The sequence below is a fragment of the Oryx dammah genome, unplaced genomic scaffold, assembly GCF_014754425.2.
Source record: "Oryx dammah isolate SB20612 unplaced genomic scaffold, SCBI_Odam_1.1 HiC_scaffold_2, whole genome shotgun sequence".
Lineage (NCBI taxonomy): Eukaryota > Metazoa > Chordata > Mammalia > Artiodactyla > Bovidae > Oryx > Oryx dammah.
In genome coordinates, this window is record NW_024070186.1 from 84,596,676 (window position 1) to 84,611,089 (window position 14,414).

General features: G+C 42.4%; 1 long non-coding RNA gene across 1 annotated transcript; it reads right to left on the minus strand.

Annotated features, from left to right (window-relative positions):
* Nucleotides 1-412: 412 nt before the first annotated feature.
* LOC120869910 lies at nucleotides 413-7,392 on the minus strand. The gene is made up of 3 exons (XR_005722667.1): nucleotides 7,165-7,392; nucleotides 4,593-4,761; nucleotides 413-896 (listed from the first exon to the last, which is right to left on the minus strand). It is a non-coding gene; the product is annotated as an uncharacterized LOC120869910 (long non-coding RNA).
* Between the last annotated feature and the right edge of the window lie 7,022 nt (nucleotides 7,393-14,414).

The following is a 14,414-nucleotide window of genomic DNA, read 5'->3' on the forward strand; positions in this document are numbered from 1 at the left end:
CCTTTGCCTCCACCTGGATCCTGAGGAACTATTTGCCTGCCTCTGTCTTGTGGTATCATAATTCTCCAAGTGTCTGTCTGTCTCTCCCACAGTGGCCTCTTCAAGAGCATTTCTTCTCTCAGTTCCACAACAGTATAACGTAACAGATGCCGTGTCTGCCCATGAGCAGCTCCCTATGAATGTTGGTCAAATCTGTGAATAAATAGAATAAATGCTTCTGAAATTCTTTTTCAATCAATGGTTCCCTTAAAAATATCAGTTTCTTGGAACTCTATCTGATTATATATCTTGCTCCACATGGCAGAGTGAGTTATTAACCAGCTATAATGCTAGGAACAGTTGAGATAAGCAAGTCTGCTGAATAAAGCAGAGAAGGCATTAAAGTGTGTGGAGGGGTTGTCTGTCAACAACAGTCTGTCAAAAATCTTTATTGAGGGCTTGTTATGTGCCAGGCTCTTTTCTAGGTGCCACCAATGGCTTGGTTTCATACACTGAATGACAGCAGCTATTCTTTAATTTAAGTTCAGAACCCTTTCTAAAAAAATTCTTTGTTCTCACATACATGCATTCAGTTTTAATTTGATCATGCTCTTTGAGAGCAGTATTGCTGTGTTCATAAAGGATCTTCCCCTGCATCATGAGGTGTTCTTATGAAGTGGGCCTGTGCTCTGGATGGGATTCCAGACACTCTTCATTCTCCTGCGGCTAAAGCAGGTAGAGAGGGGACCCTCACCAGGAACCACAAAGCCCTCACAAGAGCGACTGGTGTCTAGCTGTTTCCTCCGGCTGGACTGGCAGTCAGGAAAGCTGGATGAGGAGACTGCAAGAAAAGCTCACACTTGGGAAAGCAGCAGTGGGGCTCCATTGGTGGGTGGTTTCAGTGCAAACGTTCTCATCTGTGAAGCATAAAGCAGGAAACACTGAGGATCGCCAATAATCTTCTTTAAAAAAATATTTCCTACCAAGAACATTCTAGGGCACAGAGGAATTTTCTTTTCACATTTTCTCATAGGTGGGGTTTTCTAGCCAGCGTCATGAACTGAACTGAACTAAAAATGAAGCCAAAGTGAATACTAGCTTTGTCCTTAGAATTTTGTTTTTAAACTGTGGCACCTATACTGTTGTATTGTAGGTAACTAACTAGAATGTTCTTTTTACTTGCTTGTCATTAATGTTTGACCTACTTGGAAACCCAACTGTGTCCAAGATAGACCCTTGCGTGCATGCCAAATTGCTTCAGTTGTGTCTGACTCTTTGCAACCCCATGGATTGTAGCCTGCTAGGCTCCTTTGTCCATGGGATCCTCCAGGCAAGAATACTCGAGTTTGTCACTGTGTCCTCCCCCAGGGGATCTTCCCAACCCAGGGATTGAACCAGCATCTCTTAAGTCTCCTGCATTGGCAGGTGTGTTCTTTACCACTAGCACCACCTGGGAAGCCCAAGATAGACCCATAGTAAACATTAACTTTATCTTAATTTTAAGAAGATCCACTGTACCCCTAACACTGTAACATTCCTAATTACAATGCTCAGCTGAGCTTATCAAAGGCAATGAATTATATTTGCCACATCTCAGAGGAAAGTCCAGAAGCATATTTGATTCTGTTAAAATGGCTACAGTGCAGGATTGTAGACCTCATGGGTGACTATAGTTGAAACTCACTTTGATCTTGCTAAATCCCTCTAAATAGGAAACAATGAATTAAGCCTGCAGGATAAATTCCTTCCAACTCTTTCAGGGTCAAAGAGAACACATAAACACATTAACTGCTTTTGTTTCATGTTTCTTCTCCTTCCATAGCAGAACATAGAAATAAAGAAAATTTATACAGAGTGGGCAGGAATAAAGTCTTCTAGTTAATCAAGTTAGTACACTTATTAAATATGAGATTATATTTCTTGAAGAATTAGAATGCAATAAAGTCAGTACTAAAATAACTCTCAGTGGAATTTAGCATAAATGTCTTTTGCTCCCACCTCCCTCACACAGGCATCAAACTCCATTTTCCAATCTTCCCAGGCTCTGGGACCTGGCCAAACCCTTTCTTTCTGAGCCAGCTTCTTTCAGGAGCCAAGTAGGCTAGCATGCTTCTCTCCTAGTTCAGGCAGCTTTTAGAGAGTTCACATGGCACCCTGGACCAGCTCTTGGACACCCAAGGCCAGTTCCACTCACTAGGCTGCAACCCTGTTACCCCCAGCCTCCCTGGACATGAGACCTCATTCCCCACTGTCACCTTCAGGCATCCCAGTGCTCATTCTCCTCCATTGCCTTTGCTGCTGGCACTCCAGCTTCCATGCCTCACAAACAAACTGCTCAGAATATTTGATAACCAAAACAGTGTAGGCTAGCTCCAAACAGGCAGAAAGAAGAATGACCATCATACAGGTAGGCAAATGTTCCTCCTTTAGCTTCTGGGCTCACTGGGGTACCTAAGGATGGCCAAGTGATGGGGAACAGTCTGGAGACTCAGAAGAGTGGCTGTATACCAAGTAGGACTGTTGTGATGGCACACACGCTGAGTGTTGGCCTGAGACTCCAAATGACTTTACCAGAATATCGCCTGCATTCATCACCTTAGCAGAATCCTGGTTTTTCTCTCCCACACAGCTCTTATAAGTCATGGCTGGCAGTTCACCCATGTGTCATGGAACCCTGGAATTGGAAGGAGGGGTGGGCCTTTCTCCTTGATTCTCAAAGCTGCTTCCTTTATCATCACTCCCACTACCCTGACCCATACCCCAAGGTAAAAACTCCTTCAGGCTCATATCAGCTAAAATATCAGATAAATACTCTGTCTGCCCTTTTCAATTGCAGCCATCTCCTAAGCTCCTGCCAGTTTCTACATTGCATCCAGAACTTTGACTCTTTTTTTTTTTTCTCATATAAGAAATGTTTGAGAATTTCCTGGTGGTCCAGTGGTTGGGATTTGATGCTTTCACTGCAGGGGCCCAGGTTCTATCTCCAGCTGGGGAAATAGGATCCTATAGTCCACATGTCATGGCCAAAAATAAATAAATGAAAAGAAAGAAATATTCATTATTAAGCCTTCCTTGTTCCAGTGTGCAGTATGTACGATGTGTATGAATTCTTGTCTTTAAAGATAAGCTCATAGTTTAAAGAACCAGACTAGATACTAAATGCCTGCACAGACATAAAGCATTTACAAATATGAAAATATGAGCACAAAGTAATAGTTGGTCTATTAGTTTTCTGTAGCTGCTGTAACAAAGTACCACCAATCAGCTTAAAACAGCAAAACTTTATTCTTCACAGTCCTAGAGGCTAGAGGTCTGAAGGCAAGGTGTCAGCAGGGTTGTGTGCCCTCTGAGACTCTGGGCAGAATCCATCCTTGGCTCTTCCTAGTTTCTGTTGGTGGCTGACAATCCTAGCTTTCCTTAGGCCACTTCATGATTCTAATCTCTGCCTCCATTTGTCACATGGTGTTCTCCCCATGTATTTCTGTCTTCATGTGGCATTTTCTTCTTCTTATAAGGACAGCAGTTATATTGGATTAGGGTATACCCTAATAACCTCATCTTAATTTGATTAAATAGGCAAAGACCCTGTTTTCAAATAAAGTCACATGCTCAGGTCCTGAGGGTTAGAATTGTCAGTGTATCTTCTGGGGGAACACAATTCAACTCATAACAGTTGGGAAGGAAAGAAAGCAAGGGAAAAGCCGGAGAAGGCTGGCTGGACAGAACTGGTGAGCTGGTAAGTTGCAGTCATCCAGGAAGAGCAGGAGAAGGGGAGCGTATCATGTCATCTGGAGCTATGTGTACAAAGGGACTAAGATCTGAAGGGTAGGCACCTTTGGGAAACTGCAAGTGATTCAATCAAGCAGTTGAAAAGGATCTATCCTCAGCAGTGGCAAGAGGTAATCCGAAAAGGTAGCAGGAAGCAGGTCATGAGTCTAGTTATCTTCCCATACAAACATGCCTTCACACCTTGACTCTCCCTCTACACCTCCTGTTAGTCATTTATCTTAGACACCTACTTCCCCATCACTTCCCACATCCAGTTGGTCCCTAAGTCCATCTGATTCCGCCTGCTAAGAATCTCCTAAGTCTGCCTTGTCCTTTTCATACCCACTGCCTTAGTTCAGACCCTCAATATCACACACATCAGTGCAACAGCCACCCCACAGAAGCTCCCACTTTTATGCTCACCTGTCTCTCTCCATCTTGCTTTGCTGCCAGGGCCATCACTCAGCTCAGAACAGTGTCCTTCCCAGGAGGAAGGTGTCTGGGAGGTGGTAGGTAGATGTGTGAAGGTGGACCCTAATCCAATATGACTGCATCATGAGTGGAGTGGTCTTAGCCTGCTGTCTGAATTTCACCAACTTCTTCATCACACCCTGGCATCCCCTACAGCCAACTGAAGGCAGAGCACTTGCTTCCCAGAGGACTCCAGCTTCTGATCTACTCTTTAGGGACTGTTTTCACTGTGGCTTAGTGTTTTTCTTTTCTAATGCAAGTTCTATTACTTCCAGATTTGAATCCTTCAATCATTCCCCTTCACCTTCAAATTGACATCGGAACTCGCTGTCATGGTTTACAAGGCTGTAGGTGATCTGACCTTGGTCACTCACCTAACTTCATATTCCACTGCTCCTCTGTAGACCCTGGGCCCCAGATGCTACTGAGTTCTTTGAGTTCTCTGGAGTGACAGTCTTTCTTCTGCCTCGGATGCCGCCTCTTCATCCTTCTATTTCTGGCTGCCTTCAGCTTGTGTTTCCAAAGGCGCATCGGGATTCACTCCTGAGGGAAACCTCCCCCAACCCCTCAGCCTGGGGTTGGGTGCCCCTGCTTGGTGCTCCCTAGTGCCCAATTCTCACCTAGATTACAGCTCCTAATCCTATGAGGCTTCTTAATCCTACATTGTAATGGTTGATTTTCTTGTTTATCTTCCTCTCTAGACTGTGAGCAGCTTAATCAGGCTCCACGTCAATTCTCCTAAAAGCAGTGTACCCAAAGTACTGCCCTCTTGGCACCTGTGGAGGTAGCCTTTGCTTTTTCAGCCTAATGTTTGACATTTTTGTTTTGCTTTTTCTTGATGTAATTGCTGGATTCCCGCAGACGTTAGAGGTGTACTCTAAGACAATCCGCTTCAAATAGGTAATGTTGGCAGTTTCCCTTGATGGAGACTGAGCAGCAAAGCCCCAGTGAGGTAGGGATGGAGCCCTTGCAGGCAGCTGGACACATAGCTGTAGATGAGATGTGGAGATTATAGGGACTCTCTGAAAACCATTGTCTGTGGGTGGATTCTAATTGTAAATACTTGAAATAACTTGCCCTCAGTCATCCAGAATACTTGGTACAAGTTAGTTTTTATAATTTGTAGTACTTGTAATTAGCATTTCAGAATCCAGAATTGTATTTAGCAATTTGAAGATCTTGACTCATAGTAAATAAAAGAAAAATAACAGCCCTAAGGGAACTAACATCCTTCATAAATGCTTCAAATCTATTATAAGCTAAAGTCTGAGGTGCTTTTGGTCAAAATAGTTCAAAAAGTCCTTCAAATGCCAAAAAGATAGGTATAAAGAATAGAACAAATAAAATTTAAAAATAAAGGGAATTGATTTTTTCCCCACACTTTGAACTTTTTATTTTGTATTGGGGTACAGCTGATGAACAATGTTATGATACTTCCAGGAGAACAGTGAAGAGAGTCAGCCATACATGTACATGTATCCATTCTCCCGCAAATGCCCCTCCTATCCAGGCTGCCACATAACATTGAGCAGAGCTCTATGTGCTATACAGTAGGTCCTTGTTGGTTATCCACTTAAAATATAGCAGTGTGTGCATGATGGCCCCAAACTCCCTAACTCTCCCTTCCCCAAAGCAACCATAAGTCTGTGAGTCTCTTTCTGTTTTGTAAGTTCACTTGTATCATTTAAAGGGAATTTGACTTTTGAGGCAGGCTTCACATCTGTCCATGTGTTAACTCCACTCCTCTGTACTAGAAGTGAGGGAAACAAAACTGAATGACTGCACCCCTGCGTTAAGGCCCTCATCGTCTAGTGAGAAAGGCCAACCAATGACCAGGGGTGGAGGAGATTATTTAGCATTGACACATCGGATTTGTCTTTGGAGTTAGTAATTCTAAGAACAGGAAAAGCTGCCTTCCTGTCAAAGCTAATATGTGAGCTGTTGGCGTTCTTAGGCATAATTTTAATAATGAGTCAAACCAGTCCCCTGAGCAGAGAATTGAACACACTGCAGGAGTTACCAGTCTGTCCTTCAGGCAGAAAACTATCACATTGTTTCTTTACCATACTGAATTTTATGGCCTACAATCATGTTTTCTGGAATGTTCTTTGGACTCTGTTTTCGCAAGGTTTCTTTACTCCCTGAATAGTTAACTTTTATGATGCTGAAATAACAATTTTTCTTAATTTTAAATTGCTTTGTAATTTTTTTTTTTCAGTTTGTGTTTAACATCTAGGGTACCATCATTCTGTATTGAAAATTTTCTCTCAGGTAGCCACCTGCTGGCTGTTCTTGGTGACTTTAAAGGGAGTTGTCTTTTTTAAGACAGTGGTGTAAGTGGTTGGTACAATACTAGACATTATTAATAAACAATATCAATGAATAGTTAGGTTTGTTTGAGAGCTAAGAAAGATTCTCAAAGTTAGGCTATTCTTCTGTAAAACGCTAGTGTTCATAGTCTCCCTTTACTGTGGGTAACTCTTTTGCTGTAGGTTGGCAGTGAACTTACTTACAAGAAGATATGGTACCTCAGGGCTTTTATTTGTTTGAAAGGAAAAAATTCCTTCTCCTTTCGGTGGCAATCATACTTTCCTATTATAATTCAAAACAAGTTTCAGAAGGAATGACATTTTCAGAGTAAAAAGTAAGAAGGAGTGAATGAATGAGCAAGGTATACATTCTATAATGTTGTTGCAGTTGTTTAGTCACTAAATCCTGTCAGACTCTGGCGACCCCATGTAGCCTGCCCAGCTCCTTTGTCTGTGGGATTTACCACGCAAGAACCCTGGAGTGGAAACATTGCTATTTTCTTCTCTATGGGCTCTTCCTGTCCCAGGGATTGAACCCATGTTTCCTGCACTGCAGGCGGATTCTATACTGTTGAGCCGTCAGGGAAACCCTTCTATAATGTGCAAAGGGAGAACTGAACACAGAGAAAGTATTCACATTTAGCAAGAAATTATGGTTTCCCAATCAACACATTAAGCACATGAAATCAGCATTTGTCCCTCAAAGCAGGAGGAGGCCTCAGATGCTCATGGGAAGAGGGGGTGGTAAAAGCTTCTGTTCTTCATGCTTCCTGTCCTGTCTTTGTCCAGATGGCTCTAGATGCTGGGAAGGCCTCTTGAAGTCAGTAGGTTCCCTGCTTCCTGATAGAGTTGCCCCTTGGCCATATGAAACCATATTCCTAATGCTAAAAATAACCAGAGTCTGAGTCCAAAACTTCCTTGTTGTTGACATCTCATGTGTCTGGTAGCCCTGGGAAGCAGGACATCCTACTCTCGTCTCTAATAACATAGAGGATCGCCAATCTTAGCCAAAAGTCCCGCCTTAGTAGTTATTCCTTGACTGCTAAGTCGTTTCAGTCATGTCCAACTCTGTGCGACCCCATAGACGGCAGCCCACCAGGCTCCCCCATCCCTGGGATTCTCCAGGCAAGAATACTGGAGTGGGTTGTCATTTCCTTCTCCAAGTTACTCCTTGACTACAGCCACATATGGAGAAGTTATTGTCTTCTCAAATGTAACACTGACTTTGTCCCAAATATTTTTCTCACAGTAGGTGTTTTGTTGTTGTTTGTGGCAAAAGGAACAGAAAAAGTTAAAAATATATATCCTGTAAATTTCTTCTGTGGTAGAAATGAGTGCTCAAATTCAAGTCATCGCTGGAACTAGCCACGTAGTTTTGTTCAAGTCCTTTCACTTTGCTGGGCATCAGTTTCTCTATTTGGAGAATGAATATGCATATGAGGGGGTTGATATTCCAGTGGTAAATTGTAGAAATGTGGCAGAAACAGCAAATTGGAGGCAATCTTAGCTGAGTATGTCAAAGCACATGAATATAGGATATTTATATTTATTTGGATTCTACTTTCATTTTCCATGACTGATTCTTTTTGGGCCCTAGGGCATATTTATTCATTTGCTCATTCCCTCATTATTCAATAAAAATTTACTTTGAGTGTCTATTCTGTGTCAGGCATCATCCTAAATTCTGAAGATACAAGAACATACCAAAAAGCAAGGTTCCTGTCTTCAGAAAGCCTACATTCTTTTTTTGGGCTGCACCATGTGTGTATGCTAAGTCACTCCAGTCATGTCTCTTTGTGACCCTATGGACTGTAACAGCCCCCCAGGCTCCTCTGTCCATGGGATTCTTCACGTAAGAATACGGGAGTGGGTTGCCATGCCTTCCTTCAGGGGATCTTCCCTACCCAGGGACTGAACCAGGCTGCATGTGAGATCGCATATCCCTAGACAGGGATTGAACCCACACCTCCTCTATTGGAAGTGTGGAGTCTTAATCTCTGGATTGCCAGGGAAGTCCAGAAAAACCACATTTTAGTGGGACAAATAGATAATAAATACTTAAGCAAATAAGTAAACAAGATAATTGCAGATTGTGAAAAGTGGTAAGAAAGAAATTTTTAAAAACATATGGAATGGATGGTAACTAAGGCAATCACTTTTAGGTATATGGCTGTTGTGATGCCGTCTGAGCTGAGAAATGAATGTCAAAAGACATGCCAACAACCTCAGTTTCTACGCCTGGCAAAGTAGAGAGGTTATTCACATTAATAACTCATAGGTGCAAAAATGACCCATGTAGTCTGTTTCCCATGCACAGCACACTTTGTTGACACAGTGCCTTTAGGCAGAATGCAGAGATGTCAGATTTCCATAGCATCCTCCAGTAGGGTTGGTCTTGGTCATCACCAGCCAATCCCTCATTTGGGGAGGGTGGACGCAGGCAGTCCTCTGACTCTGTGCAGGCCCTGACCTCACCAGTCCTGCTCTGCCCAGGCTGCAGACAAAGAATGAACATGTGATTAGTCACAGCCAAACTGTGCTGACAAAGGAGTGACCACCTGCTTTCCCATGTACTGCCCATCCTGGTCGGGAGGTTCTGAGCCCATTTGTCACCTCCTGGGGGCAGAGCAGACTCACAGAGCACTGGTAACTCTTTTGACCTGGGAAGGGCTGGAGACAGAAGGCTTGGATTAAAGGTAGATGCGGCTGGTGACTGCCTATGTATTATGACTGGAATTTTTCTCCCCTGACCTGTCCTCAATGCCTGAAATTCTACTTCTAGAAGTTCGCATCCAATCCACTCAGTTTTTGAAAGGTTTTTTGGAGGGAGATTTGTTTATTTTTTATTCTTCAAGTCCTGTAAGACTAAATTTTCTTCAGGGAAGACTTGAAAGTCTTTTGGATAAGTGAAACGTTTCACTCTCTAAACATTTTAATTTGACACCTTAAAAGAGACTCACAAAAATTCTAAAAACAAGAGGAGTCAGTTTATGGGTGTCATGCCCTGAATCTTACCTGGGCCAGAACTAACCTGCGAAATGACAAGTGCACACCCCCTACTCTTCGAACACGACTCCTAGTTTCCTAAGCTTCCCACTGAGTTATTCCCACTGCAACTGCTCTTCAGTCTCCCGGAGCCCTCTCCTTCCTCGAGAGGTTCACGGTCATGGTCAGTGTCTGATGTAAGCCACATGCACAGATAACAGTATCTCATGGGAGACAGCCATGGGCCTATATGTGCTATCTCCCCTCCATTCAGCTCAAGAAATAAAACATTATGTGGTAGCTGAAAATGTACCCCTCCCAAAGATACCAGGTCCTAACCCCTGAAACTTGTAAATGTTAAATTTGGAAAAATGGATCTTTGAATGTGTGCTCAAGTTAAGGGTCTTGAGATGGGGGGCGGATTATCATGGATTATCCAGATGGGCCGTAAATGTCATGACAAGAGTCTCCTAAGAGGGAGATATTCACATACACACACTTGTCTGCACAAGGAGGTCTTGTGAAGATGCATCAGAAAGGGATTTGAACATTGGAGTGATGTGGCCACAAACCAAGGAAATGCTGGCAGCCACCAGATGAGGGAAGAGGTGAGGAACAGATTTGCCTCTAGAGCCTGCAAAGGGAGCATGGCACTGTGCACACCTTCACATTTTGAACTTCTGGCTTTCAGAACTGTGAGAGAATAAAGTTATGTTGTTTTCAACCATCAGGTTTGCAGCAATTTGTTACAGTAGCAATAGGAAAATAATACAGTTCCAAGGCAATGGTAGCTACCTGTTGCAACCCAATTGCAACCCTCCTCTCTCCACCCTCTGGAAGTAACCTTGAATTTGGTGTTTAATACTCTCTGAATTTCCTTATGCTTTTATTGCATATGTTTGTAATCTGAAATAATAAGCCACTTTATATGTGGTATCGTACCATATCCTTCTGCTTATTGCCATTTGCTTTTATCCTCTGCCTCCCTCTGCATATTTTAAATTATATATATATATGTAAACACATATTTTACAAATTATGTATGTTGACACATGTAGCTATAGTTCACTTTAACTGTTACATAGTATTCCTTTTATGAGTGCGTGTGTGTGTGTGTGTGTGTGTGTGTGTGTGTATCACAATTTTAAGATCAATTTTGCTGATGGACATTTAGGTTGTCCCTGGTTTCTCAGTCCTTCAGGCAGTGACACAATGAACGTTTATGCTCATATACAGGAATATTTCTAGGATATTTACCAGAGAATAGAATCACTAGATTGAAGTTTGTGTCATTCTCAACTTTGTTAGATACTGTCAAACTGCTCTGCAAAAGTACTGACGTACACCTGGTGGTTAAATAAGAATTTTGACAGCAGCAGATTTTAGTAAGGGAAAGGATATGCATGAAAAGAATTGGGATGGGAGACAAAGGGAGAGGTAAATAGTTCTAACAAAGAAAGAGTTCTCTACTGAGGCATGAAGCAATTTTGAATTGCTTGGGGAAATTTTTTGTAAAATTTTCCCTCTTTAGTCCACACTCTCCCCATTCTGGGATGTCTTCCTAAGGAAAGTATGTATTCTCTCAGGAAACTGGCTTGCATTAGTTGAGAGCCAGTAGACTGGGTGCCTGAGAAGTAACAAAGGGAGGAGAGACAGGAAAGCTCGAATTGAGGGACCATCAGGAGGATGGAGCTAGGCCAGGAGGGTGTGTTAATCAAGGAACCTGTTATATAGTGCAGGGAGCTCAGGTTCATGCTCTGTGATGACTAAATGGGTGGGATGGGGCGTGGGGGGAGGACCAAGAGGGAGAGGATATATGTATACAAATAGATGATTCACTTTGCTGTACAGCAGAAACTAACACAACATTGTAAAGCAACAACACCCTCCCTCTGGAAAAAAAAAAAAAATCAAGGGGCACTGAAATAAACAGAAGTGAGCACGTACCCCTCTGTAGGTGTCCAGAGGCATCATTAGGGCTTCAGCACGCTTGAGTGAAGGGATTGGGATAAAGGTCCGAATACTTGACTGTGCTTATCCAACTTCGGCTCCTGACAGTTCTTGTCCCAAGCACTCTTTGAAATTTTGTTATGGAAGAGTCACTTTATAATTCAATAAACTATTGCTCCCCTGGATCTCTGAAGAGGCTGAAGAGTTAAGGATGGCATTTTTACACTGGAATTAGCAGCCTAGGAAAACTCAGGAGAATTAAATATAATACTCCTAATGCATTTACAGAACGTAACATGTTATGGAAGTAAAATATTCATCCAAATACTGTAGAGTGGGAAAAAAGATACATGTACTGATTGAAAAACAAAGTGTGCATTTGTATGTGTATGTGTACATTGATAAGGATGAGGAGACAAAACAATTCAAAGAATTGGTCTTTTAAATTTATGATGTCTTTTCTCTATAAAGCTACAGGTATTCCTCCCTTCTTAGAAAAATTTTCTTTATTAACAGTTAGAGCTGGACATGGAACAACAGACTGGTTCCAAATAGGAAAAGGAGTACGTTAAGGCTGTATATTGTCACCCTGCTTATTTAACTTCAATGCAGAGTACATCATGAGAAATGCTGGGCTGGAAGAAGCACAAGCTGGAATCAAGATTGCTGGGAGAAATATCAATAACCTCAGATATGCAGATGACACCACCCTTATGGCAGAAAGTGAAGAAGAACTAAAGAGCCTCTTGATGGAAGTGAAAGAGGAGAGTGAAAAAGTTGACTTAAAGCTCAACATTCAGAAAACGAAGATCATGGCATCTGGTCCCATCACTTCATGGGAAATAAATGGGGAAACAGTGGAAACAATGTCAGACTTTATTTTGGGGGGGCTCCAAAATCACTGCAGATGGTGATTGCAGCCATGAAATTAAAAGATGCTTACTCCTTGGAAGGAAAGTTATGACCAACCTAGACAGCAGATTAAAAAGCAGAGACATTACTTTGCCAACAAAAGCCTGTCTAGTCAAGGCTATGGTTTTTCCAGTGGTCATGTATGGATGTGAGAGTTGGATTATAAAGAAAGCTGAGCGCCAGAGAACTGATGCTTTTGAACTGTGGTGTTGGAGAAGACTCTTGAGAGTCCCTTAGACTGCAAGGAGATTCAACCAGTCCATCCTAAAGGAGATCAGTCCTGGGTGTTCATTGGAAGGACTGATGCCAAAGCTGAAACTCCAGTACTTTGGCCACCTCATGTGAAGAGTTGACTCATTGGAAAAGACCCTGATGCTGGGAGGGATTGGGGGCAGGAGAAGAAGGGGACGACCGAGGATGAGATGGCTGGATGGCATTACCAACTCGATGCACATGAGTTTGGGTGAACTCCAGGAGTTGGTGATGGACGAGGAGGCCTGGCGTGCTGCGGTTCATGGGGTCGCAAAGAGTCAGACACGACTGAGCGACTGAACTGAACTGAACTGAGCAAAACTATAATGTACAGAACTATAAATGTTTGACCTAGAAGAGTCCTTAGAGGTGCATCTTGTAGTTCAGTTCTTTTAATGACAACGCAGGTGAAGAGACAGGCCTGGAGGGGAGAGGGATGCTGGCTAAGTCCTCTGATGCCAGGACTAGAGCCCTGGATCTCATCCGAGGTCCCAACATGCTTTCCATTACACTGCCTCTCAGCTCTCCCAACAACGTAGTTCAGATTGTCTTATTCTGCTGGAAAACCTACATTTGATGAACCTATTTTCATCTTATATTTGATTTTAGCATAAAAATTAACCATATTTAACAAATATTCAAAATGTTAATAGTTTCTCATAATTATTAAGATGAAAGTGATTGTGTTGGGGGGAACTTTTCAATAAAATAATACAACAATTAGACAACTGTGAAAACAAACATTTTCTAAATTTCTATTTCTTTGGCATTTGGAACTCAACTTGCCAGAGGGTCGGGCTGAACTAGAAGAAAGTTTTGCAGTCTAAAGTTTTAAGACCTACACGACAAATACCAGCAGCAAAAATAAAAAAGGAAAGCAAATCACTCTGTAATTCCACTATTCTAAGACATTAATTGCCTTCATTTCTTTGTTCACCTTCAGTCCTTGATTGCATGCCATTATTTTATGTAACTACAAGTACAACTTAAGTACAATACTGCTGTCTTTTTTCACTCAAAAAGTGAACACTTTTGTCTTAGGGCTATTTTAGGTTGCAAAGAACTTTACTCAGTCAAGTTAAATTAGCTCAAAAGAAAAAAAAGGTGTGTGTGTGTGTGTGTGTGTGTGTGTGTGTGTAGGTAGGTGTGAGCCTAATCTTAAAGAAATCCAAGGACAGGAACCTAAGACAGCTAAGCCCCACAGGAATTAGAGCTGGGACACAGCCGTCAGCTACTGAAGCTGCTGTCAGAGGTCTTAGGTGGAGTGTGAGCTTATCTTTGCATTTCTCTTCTGTACTCCCATAACTTCAGTTGTGGATCGACAGAAATGGCCACCCCAAACTGCACGACCTTACAGTTATTACTTACAGAGTTTTCAATTATCCTTTCTCTAGATCTCTTAAAGTCAAATTCTGATTAGATTGGCCTAATTTATCTTTTCTATCCAGGTAGGCCATCAGAAGTTTCTCTTTAGCTTGTGGACTGGCAGTCATTAGCTCAGGTAGACACATCTTAGTCCTATTGAATGTGGCTGGGTCAGCACAGCACATGTTCCAGACTCTCTCTCTGCAGGCAGCAAGGCCACATGCAGGGACCCCTAATCTTCCTCCCCACTCCCCCTTCATCCTCCCTACCCCCATCAGTAGTGAGTGTGGCAGGGAGGCACCAGCTCTCACGTGACCTTTATCCTCATAACTACAAATTTACGGAGTATACCACATTACTTCAAGTGGCTGTTCCATAATTTATTATCTCACTCCTCTGCATGCATGCTAAGTTGCTTCAGTC